This window comes from Erythranthe guttata, chromosome 12 (assembly GCF_056151865.1).
Source record: "Erythranthe guttata isolate IM_541 chromosome 12, IM_541, whole genome shotgun sequence".
NCBI classification, from domain to species: Eukaryota; Viridiplantae; Streptophyta; class Magnoliopsida; order Lamiales; family Phrymaceae; genus Erythranthe; species Erythranthe guttata.
Window position 1 is genome coordinate 7,607,956 of NC_142544.1, and position 15,260 is coordinate 7,623,215.

The window sequence follows — 15,260 nt, forward strand, 5'->3', positions numbered from 1 at the left end:
AGAATTGTCAACAAGGCCCCAAATTTTTGGTTATATGTTAGTACTTAGTAGGCTATAAATATAATATGTTTAATTCTTTTTTTTCTTTTCCTAATTTCAGCCCTCTCTTTCTTCTACTAACAAGAAAGGTCCTCCCTTTTATTTTTATTTTGACTTTCAACTCCCTCCCCTCCCCACAAATGCTTTTACCCAATTCTTTTAGTTTTTAAATATTACCCACACTTTCTCCATATATGTCTTTTTGCCTCAATTTTATTTTTCTCTCGGCTCAATCCTTGTATCATTTTATGTTTCTACTTTTCTATAAGTTATATTTTAATTCTTTTTTTAATCATTATTGGTTTTTTTATTTCCTAACTTTAACCTAGTTTTTGTTAAAGTAAATATATTTCTTTTTATTTAATTTTACTATTTTTTTATGGCTAAAAGAAAAATTTATGATGATGCCTCGTTAAAAACCTTAATTACCATGAAAATTTGGACCATATCTCGATTTATAGGTGTCATCCTTGCGCAGATGCCATGCTAATCTTCTTTGTATCGTTCCAATTTTATAATTTTATTATTAAATATTTTTATATTTTACATGCATAAATTTTCAAAAAAATCGAGGATGTTCCCCGCATTAATTTTTTTTTGGTACTGAACCCCATATTATTTAGGAGCACAATTTTGTGTTTTGCCAAGGGCCCCAAAATACGTCGAACTGGCCATGTTTAAGAATTTTAGTTGATTTTATTTATTGAGCCATTTTCCATTTTCAGTCTGTTTTCCACTATATGTTTTACCATTTTCAGTCTGTTTTACGTGGAAATTTTTGGTACTTATTATTTTTTCTCCAAAACATCTAATTGCTTAGATTCTTTTAATTTTCTAAATAAAACCTTTTATTTTTGTCATTTTGAGTTTCTTCATTTTTTCTTCTTAAATGTTTTCCGGTTGTTCAAACATCCTAAGATAACAAACATCTTTACAATCCTATTATTGTTGAGAATTTGAACCACCGGAAGATATTTAAGAAAAAAATGAACAAATTCAAAATGACTACAATAAAAGGTTTTATTCAGGAAAAAAAAATCGAAGTAATTAAATGTTTTGAAGAAAAAAATAAAAAAATCAAAATTTCCCAAGTGAAATTGACCGAAAATGTTAAATGAAAAATGGCTCAAACAAACCCTTATATTTATAGGCTTGGCAGGGGTATTTTCGTCAGATTTTGAAAAAAATATAACAACAGGAGGGTTTTTGTATTTATGTGTAGTACAAGGGAGTATATGATACAAAGTCCATAGTACAGGGGTGTTTTTGTATTTAACCCTTTATTTATCAAAGAATGAAGTTGCGAATAATCACATGGAAACTATTGTTGTCATAAATTTCTATTCCTATATTCTTTATTTTAATGCATATTCGACCCCCTAAGGTGATTGAATCATGGTTTTGTCATTGTATAAATGTTATGAAGCTTTTTTTTTTTTCTTTTCCTCAGTTTACTCCATTACTTTATGTTTTAATTTCATTCAATTTTACATATAAAATCTTTTAGTATTTGCTATGACGCACACACGTTTCGAACACTCGAGCACTAGAACACGTCTCTAACACTCGTGTCGGGCCGTGTACGTATTTCACCTAATTAGGACACCCGTGTTGTGCAGTTCATACGCTTTGTTTAAGTGAAAATCCCTAAAACAAATTCAAAGCTTTTCATGAAAATAAATATGGGTATAATTTTTTATTTTGTCTTCTCCTTTCCTAATTTTAGTGTCGAAATGTTGTTTTGTAAAGAGAAAAAAACTCTTTGTTCTATTTTTTATTACATCAAAATAGTTGTTCTATTTTTTATTACATCAAAATAGTGGTTTGCTATTAGCCTATTATCATTCGTTTAGTTTATTTACACTTTTTTTTTTCGCAAGATTTAGTTATGCTTATAGTTTGCACAATTAGAGTTATTTTCATCATACATTTTTTTATTTTTCTTACCTAATTCTCTTTATTTGAACGCCAAATATTGATTTAAACTTTAAGTTTAAGTAGGGTCGTCCCAAGGTCCCGCCTGAGGTGAAACTAAAAAACGAGGCCCTCTTAGAAACGAGACCCTCTAAATTACTGACGTTATTTTTAGAATGGCCATTTGTTTTCTTATTTGTATGTTGGGCTTTATTAGTTTGGGCCTTCAAAACAAAGGGATGGAAAAAGACAAATCAGAAAGTTAGAAATTTTTAGAAAATAAAAATAAAGAAAAATTCGTGTGGTAAGTTACGAGATGCCGGCTCGGATCGACCCCGCAACTTCCAACAAATAATAACATAGTTAATTGCAAATACTACCCCTATGAAATCCTAATTGCCAAATAAGCCCCTCTCAAGAAAAAACTCACTCGTAGCTTCCTATGTAAACAAAGTCAATACTTGGAAGAAAACACACACAAATTTGCCGGTAAACTCCCGCCGGAGGTCTTCATAATTGACATCGATGCTTGCACCTCAACAACAAAAACCGATTTGCTGGAGAAATCGTGAATTTCGGACAAACCAATTCGCCGGAAAACCTTGGGGATGCAACCAAGGGAGTGAAAATGGGGAGAGAAAGTGTACTTGAGCTTTTGTGTGTTTGGATAAAAATTTCTTTTTCTTGAGTGTTTACATATATGCATGCACCATTTTAATTATGGTAATGAAGGAAATGGTGGTTGTGCAGGAGCACTGACCTGGTGGTGAGTACCGGCAGGCACCGGTGAAGCAGAACCGACAAATATGATTTACTATATATGTAAAATGTAAAATAGTAAATGTTATTACCATATATATGTTTTTTTTTATTATTATTATCTTTATTTATTATAAAATGTAAAATAGAAGAGTTGCAAAACATATAAAAACTTTTAAAATTATTACTATATATGATTAATTTTTGTTTATATATTAATTACAAAATCGGAAAACACATAATGTTAATAAAATTAATAATAATAAATTTATAAAATATGGTATAATTAAATTCAATATAAAGTTCAAACAATACATAGAATATTTAAAAGGGGAAAGTACAGTTTGCACCCCTGAACAATAGGGCTTGTCGCAAACACCCCCCTAAACTACGAAACGTACCAAAACAACCCCTGTCATTTCCGGTCAACGTTAACAAAACTAACACCGTTAGTTTTATTGTACATTTACTTAATTGCCCTCAAATTTTGCTTACTAAATTGGACCAAGTCAACAACCACTTCTCTCTCCTATTCTTTCTCTCTCTTTTCTCTCTCTCTCTCCTATTCTTTCTCTCTCTTTTCTCTCTCTCTCCTATTCTTTCTTTTTCATTTGCAGGTGATGCCCGCCCCCTCTCTTCACTTTCACACTTTTATTTTTTTTTCTTCATTTTCTGTCGGCGGTGCCCCCTTCTCCCTCTCTATTTCCACCCATTTGAAGAGCTTCACTCAAATCCGACCAATTAGCTCAACTCGGTGTCAAATCAGGAAATACTTAAATGTATGGCTTCTTCAATAATGAAGACCTCGTCGATGGAGCTAGATGATGAAGAATGTTCTAACCGAAGACGATTCAGCCTCGCCGCTGTCACCGTTGTCACTGCCGCCCAAGTCACCGCCGTCTTCTCCGATCCCCACATAAACCCATCGTCGCCAAGAAACGCATCCCACCCGACGAATTCCACAAGCTTTTTCGGTGCTTGTGGACCGACGAAGACGAAGGGATTTATCGTAGACCACCCAACAATTTGGGGTCCACGATTTCTCCCAACACTTGGGGATTAATTCATAATTACAAAAGCAATTTAAGGTCAGTGGTAGGAAGATTTGGAAGCAGAGGGTTGTTGTATTTGAATGAATTCTAAATGCCCAAAATTCAATTTTTTGTAATTTTTTCTATTTCTCTGCAAATTTTTACGATTTTTTAAAATTCATTTTCTGGTTTAATTTAGTTTAGTGTAAAAACTCATTTTCTTTTTACAGTACTAATAATATATGTATTATTACAGTACTGGATGGTTGGTAATCATTTAAAATTCATTTTCTGGTTTAATTTGTTATTAATATTAGTTAAAAACTCATTTGATTTTTGCTTAACTGTAATTATATATATATATATATATATATATATATATATATATATATATATATATATATATATATATATATATATATATATATATATATATATATATATATATAGAGAGAGAGAGAGAGAGAGAGAGAGAGAGAGAGAGAGAGAGAGAGAAAGAGAGAGAGAGAGGGGGGTAAAAACGTCAAGAAAATGCTGCAGACTCAAAATTAATTAAGAATCAAAAAAGTCAACTTGACACGTCATCACACACAAACGGGTTGAAAACGGAGGGACCATTTTGGTACGTTTTGTAGTTTAAGGGGGTGTTTGTGACAAGCCCCATAGTTCAGGGGTGCAAACTGTACTTTCCCCTATTTAAAAATCACAAATATGATTTACTGATTGTTGAAAAATCCTTAGGGCATTTTTGTCATTTCCATTATTTTCTAAATTCTAATGGGTGTTATGTGCTACGAAAATGTTTACAAAGGGAGGAATTAGTAATTTTTTTGCACCGGTGGTATTTGTCAATTAGAAATTTCACAGGGTGGTATTTGCAATTAAATTTATATAAACATCATACTGCCAACTAGGGGTAGTAAACGAGCCGAGCCTGCTCGTGAACTCGACGAGTCGACTCGACAAAATCTCAAACTAGAGCTCGAGCCCGATTATAGTGTTCGATAGCTCGCGAGCTTACTCACGAGCTTCTTATTTGTTTGTTTATTTAATTTTATTTTATATATTATACAATGAAAATTATTATTGTTATTATTAACAAATATTGAATTATTTTATTAATGAGCTAATTATTGTAAAGCTCGTGCCGAGCTCGAGCTCATCGAAGCTCATGCGAGTTCGAGCTCGAGCCTTCCAAAACATGCGAGTTCAACTCACTCACACCCCCTACTGCCAACTGAGCTAAATATGATTTTTTAAAACATTTATACCCACCTTAATATTTAATATGAATCAAAGTAGAAGCCCTACAAATCTTCGATTTCACGGCCTTGCTTTGCCTTGGGCCGGCCCAATTTAAGATAAATGAATGAGTTTAGTCTTACGTTAAAAGAAATTCATTTTACAGCTCAATACTAGCGTAAAATCCAGAATCTGGGAGAAATAATTACATGCAGTTTGTTGAATTGTTTCATGACATGTGCCAATAATGCTAGGTATTTAAATTCAATGAATGCTCAATGCTTTCTTTATTTGTGACTGAAACCCAATTTGTTTTTTTTACATAGCTTCATTAATGCTCAATGCTTTCTTTATTTGTTGGAACCACATTTTATTTTCAATTAAATAAAGATTAAATATGATGTAGTTACTATATATAGTATTTGATTATATGAGACATTTATCTCTTCTTACAAAGAAAAGTTTCTCTCTTTGTCAATCTTTCTTTCTTAATCTAGGGGCCCACATGCATTTACAACCTTTCAATTCGCAGAGAATGCCTACCTAACTCTATTGATTAATTTTTATTCTTTTATTGTTTCATGCATTTACAGCCTTTCAATTTGCATGGAATGTGATGATGCTAAAGTATAACACACCTAGGATGATGTAGAAAACGAGCTGGGAGAGCAAAGCTGATCAGTAGCTAGTCAATTCGATGCTCCTGAGGTCCCTGCGAAAAGAGCACACGTGAACTAAGCCGGGGGTTGATCCGGCGGAAACCCCTCCGACGCTCAAGTCAGATGTACGGATCGTAGAGAGAGTAGAGAGAATAAACTCGTGGTGGATTATCAGTAAAATGAGAACGTACCTCAATAAATGAGTAAAACACCTATTTATATATCGGTAACCGGGTTGGGCTTGCTTTATTGGGCCCAAACCTTACTTTGAAGGCATTTGGGTTTTCGTGTATTGGGCTTATTTAGTAGATAAATTTGAGGGCCCATTGGGCCGGCCCATTTAGGTATATCATTAAGCCCCCCAACTCTCGAGTCGGGACGGGGACTTGTGTAGAGGGATCCGGGTCGTGTCGAGAGTTAATTGCGTTGTTTCCGTTGGCGGTGAATATATTCCTTAATTAAATAAGGGATAATTGTATTTATTTGGCAGTGGGTATATATTTAAGGGTTTTAAATAATATACCAGGGCCAAATAAATAGACTCCTTGTGTGGTAGAAAGAAATAAACTTCCTCTCCTGCGTGATAAATATGGGTATGTACTTTTCCTTCTAAGTCTTCTTCTGTGCTATTCTTTTCTTGACAAAAAATTTTGCGGTAGAGTAGAAATTTTTTTTTTTTTTTTTTTTTATTGCTTCTTCGGGGTAAAAATTTTTCTAATGTCGAATCCGGGTCAGTCGAAATCTTTTCGAATTAAACTCCGAGATCCGACTGAAGGGGGTGAGAAAACTTTTGGTACGGTGGGTATAGAACGCGAGAAGGTAGTAGTATCGGGTACGGAAATCGGATCCTCAATAGCTAGTTTGCGAATTGAGAATAATAGGGTAGATGTAGCAGGTTCTATGGTTGCTGGCTTGAGCCAAGCCGCCGGCCGGTCGAATGTGAGGGGGAGCGCGCGCGTCGAGGCTGTCTTGGAGCCGAGTGGAGCCGAGCCGCCGAAAAAGCCACGTGGGCTGAATGTGTTGGGTGACGCGCGCTTGTCGGGCACAGCGAACGAGGGGCGCACGTGTGCGTCAATGGAGGAGAGAGAAAGGGGCGCGCGCGCGTCGGTTGGTGGGTTAGGTGGACGCGCGCGCGCCATTGGTCCACATGTCAAAGGTGACGCGCGCGTGGACGGTCTGGGCGTGCAACGACGCGCGCGCGCGTCTGGTAGGAGTAGTGAAACTGACGCGAGCGCGGGGTCCAGTGGGGATGGGGCACGTGGCGCTGGGCGGGTAGATGACGCGCGCGCGCGTGGATTCGCCCCTTTTGGGGCCACGCGCGCGCGTGAGGGCGCGTTGGAACCCGGTTTTGAGCCCGGTTCGGGCGAAATTGACGGGCAAATTTCCGAGGGTGCTGATTCGCGTGTTGTTTTAAACGGGAGAAGTTTTGGTCGGCGAGAAATTATTGAATCGTGGAGTGATGATGTAGAAGTGCGTAACAATATTAATATTTGCCCTACTATTGATGAAGCGGATTCCAGTAGACGTCGCTATGGGCGTCGAGTCTTGGATTTTGGAAGCGATAGTGATGATTCGAATCAAGCTCCTTTGCCTAGTGATCATGCGGTGCCAAGTAGTGAAGTTGAGTTGACGGATGAAGAGGAGGAGGAAGATGATATTCCGCCAGGTGATGTTGAGGTTGATACGAGGAGGCAAAAGAAAAATAAGCCAATTAATTTGGACTTAGTTAATTTTGATAGTGTATTGACGGAAGAGCATCTGCACTCTATTCGTCGTTTATCTGGGGCGCCAAGTAATGTTCAGTTGTTGTTGCCTCAGAAAGGCGACCGTTTGTATTCGCCACCTGATGGGTTTCATACGGTATTTTTGGCGTACTTGACGTGTACTTCTCAGATTACCCCGCATCTGACCTTGTTGAAGGTTTGCGAGGAATTCAAGATAGGGTACAGTCAGTTAACTCCGACTGCACTTCTTATGTTCGAGGCGTTTCATCATAGAGTGTCTCTAGTGGGTTTGCCTGTGACTGTGAATTTGTTTAAGGCGTTATTTACGCTACATCGGCCTAACAAGGGGCCTTTCTTTTGCTTTCACCCTCGCGTTCCTTACCAATTCGTGAAGAGTGTGAAGCTATCTTTGGGGAAATGGAAGACCTATTTTTTTTATGTGAGGGCTCCCACTTTTGACGTTCCCGTGGTTTGGAGTCCTACATGTTGGGTTTCGGGCACGCATACGCAGCGGAAAACAAAAATTTTATGCGAATTAAACGGCTTTAAATCACACATGTACATGCCCGACAAATTAAATCAATTAATTGCGTACCTTTGCGCTTCCAGCGAAATTAAAAACAACATACATGCTAAATAATTTAACCGAATTTAAATCAATTAACATGCTCGCGTTTAAACCAATTAACATGCTTGCAAAGATTAAAACCGATTACACATAATCACATAAAATCATACGATTGCAAACATGAATTCATAGTTTAAACGTAAATGAATCGAAACTAGGGTTTCGTGTGTTTACCTCTTGAAGCGTGAGGTAGGAGCGTTTAGCAAGTCGAGATTGCTACGGAAACCAATCCGTGCAATCGGGGCAGCAGCGGTGCAGCGGCGAGAGGGCCACGGCGGCGCGTGAATCTCACGCGCAGAGAAGATGGCTAGCTGCTCTTCCCACTCCTATTGATCCAATCTGTTTGCTGATCTGAAATTACAGCCTTGCTCCGACTTCCGTATCTCCATGCGTATTTACTGGATGAATAATTCCTTCTGGAAGATGGTAGATTTATGAGTCGTGAAGCTGCTGTCAAAATTTCACATCCATCCGATCACCGGTTGATTTATGGCGAATTTTCTCGCTGGACAGCGCAGAAAATCCGAGAGCAGTTTTTCAGAATTGCCTTCTCGCATCTTCGATTCTTCAATCTTCCTCCTCTTGGATTTCACCTCGTATACTTCGATCTACTAAACACGTGGCACTAGACACGTAATAGTCAGAATAACGGAAGAAAAGAAAGAAGGAAAGGAATACCGAAAGAGATCGGCCAACGGATGGCCGATTCCGGCGATTTTCCGGCGACGATGGCGCGGTGGCCGAGGGGAGATGGCCGAGCGTGAGAGAGGGAGCGGCTAGGGTTTTTGGACGTGTTGTGTGTTTTTGCAAGGCCTATAAATCATGTATTTATAGTCCCTTGCATAAAACCCTAGCGGGCTTAAGTTGGACTGGGCCCAACAGCTTAAGTCCGTTAGTATCTTTACTTGCTCGTCTCTCTTAATTCAATGACCGAAAAATTGCAACGATTACATTTTCGGAATCATTATAACTTCCTCGTCATTACGAGTGCCATTTCTCATTTTCCAACTTTCCAAAAGTGGAAACCCTAGTTCAGTGGACTTTCTAAATTTGGAAACTTCCCGATTTAGAAAGTTCACTAACATGTTCGCCTATTATTTTCCTTTTCTTATTCTCATTCATAATTCCAAATTACGAATGTTGGACCCAATCATATTGACTTCCAATCATGCAAAGATAAACCATTTTATCTCTGACCGTTTATTCAAAGATCTCATGTGCACGAGCAGTGTGACCCTCGATGGTTCAGGTGTAAGCTAGCCGTGGGCCCACAACCCTTTGTGGTCAAAACTCGTCCCCTTCGAGTTACGATTAAGATGAAGCTCGTTTCACCTTAATCACCCAACGAATCAAGATTGGCGTCTAGCAACTACGCGTCATGATTCCCTAGATACAAATGAAGTGCCTGCAAGAACCTTCAGATATAGTTAACGTACAGTACGGTCCCTTCGATTCATATGTCCCGATCGAACTAGAGGCATTGGTTCATCGAGACCTCTTTATATGTTCGATGACGGTGCGATCGTTCTAAGTGTTGTAATCCTTACGTGCATGACTTAGAGAATCGAATTCTCTAATCATCACTTAGTCAGCTCTGGCCAGAGACTTAGAATGATTACAAACTTTCAGAACACACAGGACATCCAAGACTATTCTAGCGATCGAATCCCCGACTACAATGCACAGACCTCCCACTAGATTTCGGACTGCACGAACACTGGCCCTTGGGATGGTCCTCGGTGGAACTCAGAGACAGGTCACGATACAGCTGGTCCTCTAGTGAAGTCACGGTGATGTCTAGGTCATAAGGACTAATGGTGTACAACTATACCATAGATATCTCTACTCGATTATTGGGAACCACTTAGAGATTTCTAGGGTGAGGGAGTTCAGTGAACTCGTCAACTTACGAGCACCCACTTATGCATGCCGATATCACAATACCGTTTACTGATGAGATGCAGTACACATACACTAAGTGCTAGTCTCAATGGGAAAGGCCGATATCCTCATTAGTGGCGTAACCCTTCGACTAGGAACACGTTTAACAGTTATAATACTTAAGTAAATATCTCACGATCCTAACGATCAATTACTAGTACTTGTAATAACTGTAAGGACTATATCTATGCTTGTGACAAAGGGACAAAGATATAGAATGCCAATGTGTTTTATCATTAATACGAATAAAGGTTCGTTTATTACAATAATAAATACGAAAGACCACAGCCACAGGTTGGCTTGTTGGTCACCTACTCTAACACTACCTGCGAGAGTTTCACGATAACTGAGAATATGGCGAAGAGGATTGAGGAATCTGGGTTGTGTGATGTGGAATTTGATCCGAGGGGTTTGATACCGGCGGCGAAGGGTCAGCATCGTATATCCTTTTGTTGTCTTGACTTGTGGTTTTTTTTTTTTGTTTTTTTTTTTTTTTGGTAGTGTATACCCCATGTTTCTTATGTGTTTGTCATTTTTTGTAGATGGGGGTATCACATTCGCGGCACTTCGAGCTAAGGCGAATGGGACGTCGAAGAAGGTGCCCTCTAAGTTGGGAGGTGCGTCAAGTGGTTTGCTTCGTGAAGAGGTTCATGTAGACATTCCTCGAGTAGTCGTGGATGATCGTAGCAGTGCTGGCGAAGTGGAGGAGCGTCCACCGAAGAGGGATCGTGGAAAGGGTAAGAGGGTGGATACCGAGTATGTGGCTGTGCCTAAGCGTCCACGGGTAGATCCAGAGGAGACTTATGCTTTCCATGGTGGGGGAGGGAAACAATTGTTTACCTATGGTGTGAATCGCGACGGTAAGGAGTCGTATTGGGATGTGTCGGACCATGATCTGCCTTTGTTGAGTACCGAGGGATTTGTTCGGGAGTATGATCGGGCTCGGATGTCTGGTAAGGGCCCTCTCTTCCTTGTGTAAAATATATATATATTTTTTTTTTTTTTTAGTTGGTAGCGACTTGGAGATATCTCGTGGAGCACGGTAGGAATGTGGAAGCTAGTAAGGAAGAGGATCGTGCTCGAAGTCAAGCACGTGAGGATGAACTTCTAAGTCAGTTGGAGGAGGCGCGGTCCGATCTCGCTCTACGCTCTGAAGAGCTTGCTCGGAGGACAGATGAGCTTGCTGAGAGGACAGAGGAGCTTGAGGTTATCCGGGGTGATGCGAAGGCGTATAAGGATGATGTTCATAAGTTGAACGAATGCTACGATCAGCTCAAAGAGAAATATGAAGCTGAGAAGGCGACGGGGAAGAGGTTCCTCACGACATCGGGTGGTGCGGCTTATAAGGAGTCTATTGTGGAGGAGACTAAAGCTAGTTTCCGAGGTAGTGATGAGTGTGCTGCTATGATTGAGGAGCATGCAGTGGCTGTGGTTTATAAGCCATTAGTGCGTGCTTGTCGCAAATATCTGCGCGATGCGGGTGGGATCAGCGAGGAAGTGATTCGTGGGATGGAAGCTGGCATATCCGATGAAGAGGAGGATGAGGTAGATGTCAATGGGACGGGCACAGAGCTCGTGAATGACATGGTTGCGGGTGACTCTACTGTGGTTACGTCTTCCGCTCGCGGTAGGGGAGCTTAGACTTATCTGTTAGGATAGCTAACTTTTCCCTTTTATTTTTTATTGCTATTATTTTTTTTTTATGGATTTCGTATTTTATTTTTATCGCTGATGTAGATGGGTATGTCCACTACTATTTCGTTTGAGTTTCTTCCGTGTTTGACTTTGAAGATTAATATTTTGCTTTATTTATTTTGACCTTGTCAAGAATTATTGCGTTGCTTATATGTATTTACATTTTAGCATTGTACGCGATGTACTTGAGGAGGGGATCAGCCTCCCAAGATTTTTGTTAAGGGTCGTGCCCTTTGTTCGGACCGCTTGGGTCTTAAATATATTTGTCCGTGGCCACGTTTTAAAATGAACACCTCGTTAAACAAGTGAAGGGACCTAGATAATCCAGCTGGCCAGGCTATATGGATTATCTAAATCTCTCTAAGTGTTTATAGGGTGGTATTGAATTAGTCTCATGATGAGAAGTAGTTTATATGATGTAAAGGCACAGATAGTAAAACGAAAATTGTGATATATTCGATGATAGCAAATGAGAATTGTTATAAGCCTATGTGAGGCGAATTTAAATAAATCGCTAATGCGATGGGCCTACATGAGGCGGAGGTAACTAACTACTGCTAAAGCAATAAATTGTCTTGATAAAGAAAAAAAAAAAAATATTTCTGAGTGATTGTGCTACATTTGTTCTTCTTCCACGTCTTCCTTGTACTTGGTCGTTTCACTGTGCTAATGGTAGATTGACTTCTTTTGGTGTCTCTGTGCCTGTCAAGTACAATTGAGAAAAAGAGAATCTATTTAATCACTTGTATTGATGATGTAGTAATTGAAGCTACGGTGATGTGTATTGCTCTTTCACGTACCCTACTACGGGGGTTGATATTTCTTTCTCGCGCTCCCAGATATGAAATGAATTCGTCAGTTGCTGCGAGTTGCTATGCAATCCTGCCTGCTGGTGGGATTATTTTGTCACGTTAGTGATTGCAAATAAGATTATCTGTGTGTTGAATTCTAGTAGAAGTATAGTTACCCTTGACGATGTGGTATGGAGTGTCTTCGATCAAGCGGCGCATTGATTGATTCATATACATCCTCACGTAGTAGGTTCTCGACCTGTAAGGAGACGATGGGATGTGATTATAAATTTCTGATGTAAGTAACACTTACTAGCCCCCCCAGCTTAGGTGGGACGTTAACGCACCTTGTTATGTGGTGTCAAAATTCCAACCATGTAGAAGCAGCTTTACAAGACGAGTGACGTGGAAGGTTGTGGAGCCTGCATGGGGGACAATTCGTAAGTAACTTTCGTATAGAAGAAATATGGATGATGATCTCCACTGAACTGAGGTAAGGTATATGTATACCTTAGGCGTAGAACCGTTTGAGGTTCCCTATATTCCATGTTCTGGGTATAGGGTGTCCGTCAATGTTCTCGAGGCGATATGCTCCAGTGTTGACCACTTTTGTGATTTTGTATGGTCCTTCCCACTTTGGGTCGAGTTTACCAATGGGGTGAGAGGCTTCGGCTTTTGGGAGGACTAAATCTCCGACTTGAAAGGAGCGAGGGCGGACCTTGGAGTTATATGCCTTGGCCATGCGTGACTTGTACATCTGTTGCCGGATGTATGCGATCTCTCGTAGCTCATCTACCAGGTCTAGGCTTCCTCGCATAGCTTCTTCATTAGCTTTTGGATCATAGTTGGTGATTCGCCAAGATGGTTCTCCGATCTCGACGGGTGCGATAGCCTCTGTTCCGAAAGCTAGATTGAAGGGCGACTCTCCGGTTGCTGCTCGTGGGGTTGTGCGATACGCCCATAGCGCGTTAGGCAATTCGTCTACCCACTTCCCTTTGGCACTTCCAAGCCTTGTCTTAAGGTGTTGGAGTATAGTGCGATTCGTGACCTCCGTCTGGCCGTTAGCTTGTGGATTTGCTACGGATGTGAAGAACTGCTTGATGTCTAAGCCGAGGCACCAATTTTTTACTTTTTCACCGCAGAATTGGGTCCCATTATCCGAGATGATGGAACGTGGGATTCCGAAGCGGCACACGATGTTTTTCCATAGAAATTGGATAACTTCTTCTTCTCGGATGCGTGCTAAGGGTTCAGCCTCCACCCATTTAGTGAAGTAGTCTACTGCTACAATGAGGTATTTGCGTCCTCCTGTGGCGGGTGGGAATGGTCCAACTAGATCCATCCCCCATTGGGCGAAAGGGATGGGGCTGTCAATTGGTTGCATTAATGCCGCTGGCATGTGTGTGATATTGGCATGCTCTTGACAGGGCTTGCACCTCCGGACTAATCTTTTCGCGTCTTCATGCATCGTTGGCCAATAGTAGCCCTGCCTCAGTAGTTTGAGAGCTAAGGTTCTCCCGCTCAAGTGATTTCCGCAGATGCCTTCGTGTACTTCTCTAAGTGCATAATCCGCTGTGGTTGGGTCGAGGCACTTGAGGTAGGGGAATGAGAACCCTCGTTTATACAGTTCTTCTCCCACTATAGTGAAGCGGGCGGCTCTTGTTTTTAACTTCCGTGCTTCAGTGGGATCCGTTGGAAGTTCCCCCTTCTTGAGATACTTCAGAATTGGAGTGAACCAGCATGGTTCATCCTCTTCGGTGTACTGTACTTCAGTGGGTGAAGTTATCTCCGGCTGGAGTGAGGTGAGGAGCGTCACCTTCCGACTTCCGATGCTAGCCATGGAGCTTCCCAGCCTAGCTAGTTTGTCAGCGTGGACGTTATTGGAGCGAGGTACTTGTCTTATCTCGTAGCTCTCGAATTTAGATAAGAGAGTGTGTGCGAGAGCTAAATATTTCGCCATGGTGTCTTCTTTAGCCTCGTAAACTCCGAGTATTTGATTGACGACGAGCTGAGAGTCGCTTTGGATTAGGAGCTTGTGTGCTCCGGCTGCTAGGGCGAGGCGGATTCCCGCTATCAGTGCTTCGTATTCGGCAACGTTGTTTGAGGCTGTGAATTCGAATCGCTGCGCATATTCGAATTCGTCTCCGTCGGGGTTTGTTAGGACGATACCCGCTCCACCTCCTGTGGCAGTGGAAGACCCATCGACGTTGACAGACCAAGTAGGTAGAGAAGTGTTCTCTTCTATTGAAGTCATTTCGACTAGAAAATCCGCCAATACTTGCGCTTTGATAGCAGGACGGGGTTTGAATTCAATCCCGTATTCGCTCAGCTCTATCGCCCACTTGGCTAATCGCCCGGATGTCTCAGGACTCCTTAGTATTTGCTTCAGAGGATAATTGGTGAGAACCACCACTTGATGTGACTGGAAGTAAGGTCGAAGCTTTCGAGCTGCGTTGATGAGGGCGAGAGCGAGTTTCTCCATGTTGGTGTAGCGTTGTTCGGCTCCTTGGAGGGCGCGACTTATGTAGTATATGGGTTGGTGGCCCTTTTCCCCATTTCGGATGAGGACTGCGCTGACAGCATTAGCGGAGATAGCTAGATATAGTAGGACGGGGTTTGAATTCAATCCCGTATTCGCTCAGCTCTATCGCCCACTTGGCTAATCGCCCGGATGTCTCAGGACTCCTTAGTATTTGCTTCAGAGGATAATTGGTGAGAACCACCACTTGATGTGACTGGAAGTAAGGTCGAAGCTTTCGAGCTGCGTTGATGAGGGCGAGAGCGAGTTTCTCCATGTTGGTGTAGCGTTGTTCGGCTCCTTGGAGGGCGCGACTTAT

At 40.9% G+C, this 15,260-nt stretch overlaps 1 non-coding gene across 1 annotated transcript; it reads right to left on the reverse strand.

Annotated features, from left to right (window-relative positions):
* Nucleotides 1–471: 471 nt before the first annotated feature.
* LOC148766362 (U6 spliceosomal RNA) lies at nucleotides 472–572 on the reverse strand. Its single transcript, XR_016035148.1, has one exon. It is a non-coding gene; the product is annotated as a U6 spliceosomal RNA (small nuclear RNA).
* Between the last annotated feature and the right edge of the window lie 14,688 nt (nucleotides 573–15,260).